This window comes from Mus pahari, unplaced genomic scaffold (genome assembly GCF_900095145.1).
Source record: "Mus pahari unplaced genomic scaffold, PAHARI_EIJ_v1.1 scaffold_9894_1, whole genome shotgun sequence".
NCBI lineage: Eukaryota > Metazoa > Chordata > Mammalia > Rodentia > Muridae > Mus > Mus pahari.
This window is the reverse complement of record NW_018391604.1, coordinates 16,079-21,005: the sequence shown is the minus strand read 5'-3', so window position 1 is coordinate 21,005 and position 4,927 is coordinate 16,079. Positions and strand designations below refer to the sequence as shown.

The 4,927-nt window shown below is 42.5% G+C and overlaps 2 pseudogenes; both read left to right on the top strand.

Annotated features, from left to right (window-relative positions):
- Window positions 1–1,579: 1,579 nt before the first annotated feature.
- Window positions 1,580–2,895, top strand: LOC110314610 (annotated as a pseudogene).
- On the top strand, window positions 2,895–4,215 carry LOC110314609 (annotated as a pseudogene).
- Window positions 4,216–4,927: the final 712 nt, after the last annotated feature.

Here is a 4,927-nt window from a genome sequence, read left to right as displayed (position 1 = left end):
CTGGGTCCTGTTTATGTAACCAGTCTGGTAGTCTAAGTCTTTTTATTGGGGAATTGAGTTCATTGATATTGAAAGATATTAAGGAAAAGTAATTGTTGCTTCCTGTTATTTTTGTTGTTAGAGTTGGGATTCTGTTCTTGTGACTGTCTTCTTTTAGATTTGTTGAAGGATTATTTTCTTACTTTTCCTAGGGTGTAATTTCCCTCCTTGTATTGGTGTTTTCCCTTTATTATCCTTTGAAAGGCTGGATTTCTGGAAAGATATTGTGTGAATTTGGCTGTGTCATGGAATACTTTGGTTTCTCCATCTATGGTAATTGAGAGTTTTGCTGGGTATAGTAGCCTGGGCTGGCATTTGTATTCTATTAGGGTCTGTATAACATCTGTCCAGGATCTTCTGGCTTTCATAGTCTCTGGTGAGAAATCTGGTGTAATTCTAATAGGTCTGCCTTTATATGTTACTTCAACTTTTTCCCTTACTGCTTTTAATATTCTATCTTTATTTAGTGCATTTATTGTTCTGATTAGTATGTTGCAAGAGGTATTTCTTTTTTGGTCCAGTCTATTTGTACTTCTGTAGGCTTCTTATATGTTCATGGGCATCTCTTTTCTTAGGTTAGGGAAATTTTCTTTTATAAATTTTTGATGATATTTACTGGACCTTTATGTTAAAAATCTTCATTCACATCTATTATCTTTAGGTTTGGTCTTCTCATTGTGTCCTGCATTTCCTGGATGTTTTGAGTTAGGATCTTTTTGCATTTTGCATTTTCTTTGATTGTTGTGTCCATGTTCTCTATGGAATCTTCTGCACCAGAGATTCTGTCTTCCATCTCTTGTATTCTGTTGATGATGCTTGCATCTATGGTTCCTGGTTTCTTTCCTAGGATTTCTATCTCCAGAGTTGTCTTCCTTTTGGTTTTCTTTATAGTTTTTACTTCGATTTTTAGATCTTGGATGGTTTTGTTCAATTCCATTCCCTGTTTGGTTGTGGTTTCCTGCAAGTCTTTAAGGGGTTTTTATGTTTCTTCTTTAAGACTTCTACCTGTTTAGCAGTGTTTTCCTGTAATTTTTTGAGGGATTTTTGTGCTTCCTTTTTAAGGAATTCTACCTGTTTAGCAGTGTTCTGCGTTTCTTTAAGTGAGTTATTAATGTGCTTCTTAAATTCCTCTACCAGCATCATGGGATATGATTTTAAATCTGAATCTTGCTTTTCAGGTGTGTTGGGGTATCCAGGACACACTGTGGTGGGAGTACTGGATTCTGATGATGCCAACTCGTCTTGCTTTCTGTTAGTAAGACTCTTACATTTGCCTTTTGCCATCTGTTAATCTCTGATGTTAGATGTTCTAGCTGTCTCTGTCTGTAGCTTGTTCCTCCTGTGATTCTGTTAGCCTCTGTCAGCACTCCTGGGATTCCACCTTTCTCCCAAGTTCCAGTGATCAGAGCATGGGAAGGAGAGAGCTAGTGAGCATCCACTGCCTGCCACCGTCCCAAAGCTTCAGCCAGGTCCCCAGCTGCTGGCTGTCCTCCGCCCAGTGCTCAGGCCTGACCAATCTGAGTCTGGTCAGACCTGAGCTATGCTGCTCACCATGTACTGTGTGGAGGGACCTCTCTGTGGTGACCTTTCCCCTCTAGTTTGATGCCAACTTCAAGCTGCACAACCTTCATGCTCTGTATGAGCTCAAGTCCAGCATCCTTGCTACTGAGAACCTGATTGTCTATGCAGAAAAGACCTCTCACCAACAACCACAGGCAGTGTTGCTGGGCAGTGGTGGTGCAGGGCTTTAATCCCAGCACTTGGGAAGTAGAGGCAGGCAGATTTCTGAATTCAAGGCCAGCCTGGTCTACAGAGTGAGTTCCAGGACAGCCAGGGCTACACAGAGAAACCCTGTCTTGAAAAACAAAAACCAGAAACCAAAGAAAAGATGGTGATGTAATTCTACAACAGGAGAATGCAGACCCTCTCTCTGCAGTGCAGTTCTCAAAATTACTTCAGATTGACTTCAGTAGTACAGCTGTGCCTGGGATTTCAAACCCCCAACAGCACCAGCTGTCCAGAACACAGGCTCAGCATTTATCTCCTGGGTAGATAGCATCGACTACTTAAGGCAACCAAACTCTGCTCTGATACATGCTGCGGGCCAACTCCCATGAGTTGTCCTTGATGAAAGAGTATAACCTACACTTGACTCTGCTCAGCAGAGATGTTGAGAAATTCTCTATGGTCTTGGTGAAGCAGCAGCAGGACTGAGCCCAGAGAGAACAAGAACAGATTTGTCTGTTTACTGCTGACCCCTCTGATCTCGAAGCTCAGACAAAGATAGAAGATATAAGGCAGCAGAATATCGAGGAGAACATGACAGTAGCCATGGAGGAGGTCCCAGAGAGCTTCGGTCAGGTTGGTATGCTCTACATGAACTGCAGAGTGAATTGGCATCCTGTGAAAGTCTTCATTGATTTAGGTGCCCAGATAACTATTATGAGTCAGGCCTCTGCTGAAACGTGTAACATAATGAGACTGGTGGGTCATCGGTGGGCTGGCATTGCCAAAGGAGTAGGTACACAGAAGATTATTGGAAGGTTACATCTAGCTCAGGTTCAGATTGAAGGTAATTTTCTGGCATGTTTTTTCTCGATTCTGGAAGAACAGCCTATGGACATGTTTCTGGACATGCTTAAACAGCATCAGTATTCTATTGACTTGAAAAATGTTCTGCTGATTTGCATTATGGGCTCACACACCATCTTCCTTCTTGAGTGGGAGTTACCAGAGTGTGCTCACTTGGGATATTGAACCAGGTGAAAGAATATAAGGACAAAGGAAACTGCAGACCAAGAATTAGGAGAAGCCATTCAAAAATCAGCTGAGGATGCAGAGCCTCAGAAGCCATGATGCATCTGGAGAATCAGACTCTAAGTCAAGTGAATGGGTTTCAGCAGCACAGAGAAACAGAGAGTGTACAGAATGAGGCTGGACCTCAGAGTCTTCCACATGACCAAGAGTGTCTTTGTGACACAGAAGACCTTGGACTTCATGAAGAAGTTGTCAGTTTGGAAGCAGTGATGAAAGGTGAGCTACAGAGAAACACTCATCTTCCCAGTGCAGAGAAAGGTCTTGAAGCTTCTGTACTCCATAGCTGCTCATCCTCAGAAGCCTTGATGAAAGTAAATACAGATGAACAGTCTCTGGTTGCTATGTGCAGCTCAACAGGCAGGCAGAATGCTGTCATCAAGAGGCCTGGTGTAGCACATCTCACTTCAGATAATCCTTCTATGGAAGTGGAGATATCACAGTCTAACCTTTCCTGTGAACATGTGGAACATTCCATCTTGACTCAGGATTTCCAGCTCCCAGAAGATAATGTTGAAATATATACAATGGATAACAAAGGTGGCAGTTCATCTTCCCCTCTAAGTGGCCATGGACAGCCCTCTATGGAGTCAACAGAAGAATTCTGTTCATCTGTTACAGTGGTCTTGGAAGAACTCCATGAGCATTTGGTCATTACTGGTAATCCAGCTTCAGAAGATTCATCTAAGGATATTACCTGTCAGTCTGAAATAGGAGTTGAGAGCCAAACAAGCTTTTCTGACCTTAGATGAAGGAGGGCCCAAAGTGAGCATCTGACCCCTAGAGACCATTACCTACAAGGCTCCTGTCACCAGGCCATTTCTGAATCAGAAAAGACAGAAATCATAGGAACTGCACCTTGTGCTGTGATAGAAGATGAATCATTCATTCACTAGCTTTGGAAGTCTGGGTGATGGCTTGTCACCTGGTCTAGAAGGTGTCCCCAGAACTACGGAGTCAGTCAGGAAGAGTTTTTCTGTCACCATGACTTCAGCTAAACTGTCTGAGCAGTTGCCCTGCACCTCAGGTGTAGAAATTTCACCCAAACTTGAAGCAGGTGAGAAAGAAGCCCACAGTCAGCCTTCTGAACATGTACATAATCCAGATCCAGACAGGCTGGGGACCAGCAGTGTCTTCTGTGGAGCTGGGTTGCCCTTCAGTGGATTGGATCAACCTACCGCACAGTCCTTGTCCACCCCCTCCACTTTTCCACTGTTCATCTTTCCTGCCACAGATGTTGACAGCATTCTTGGTGCTGGCTTCACTGTGCCGGAAGCCCTTGGGGCTCTGTATTGAGTTGGTGGGAATATAGACATTGTCCTTCTAGTTTTGTTAACAAAGAACGTTGTAGTCAATATATAATTGTGGGAAGTGGGCTAGGCCACACTTCACTCCTTTTGAAAAAACCCTTTTGTACACAAATATACTCAACACACACACACACACACACACACACACACACACAATTATGTGTAGAAAATCTGCAAGCAAAATTGAGCCAGATTTTTTCAAACAAAAGTAATATATGATCTTTTGTTTGATGAATTTGTCTATGATACTTGTTAAATTTGTGCCTTTTAAATGTATTTGCAGTGTGCACATACAAACGCTTTTTATTCTTATTAAGATGACGTATTCTGGAATAAAGCAGATGGTTTTGTATGTAACATACCATTTTAGAATGAGTGAGTGCTTTGAAAGCAGGAGTCATGAGGAACCTGCCATCTGTGGTGCTAGGACAGATCAGCTGCCCACTCTGGTTCTGCCCACTGTCTACAGGGTATGACTTACAACAGAAGCAGGAGAGATAATAACTTCTAGAATTGGGTGTATTGATTTGTATGTTTAGGGTTGACATTTAAATGGTGAGTGGAGAGAGTGGGAAAGCTTAAACCTTGGGCCGTCTTGTGCATCATAGGCTGCTGCATGAACTGACTGCCAAATACCTTCATGACCATAGGTAGGGTGTGGGGCAATACACATTAAAGTGAAACAAGGTGCTACTTGTTTTTAAAAAGGGAAGGGGAAAACGTGATCATAATTCCATTAATAAATGTCAAGAAGCTAAAAATAA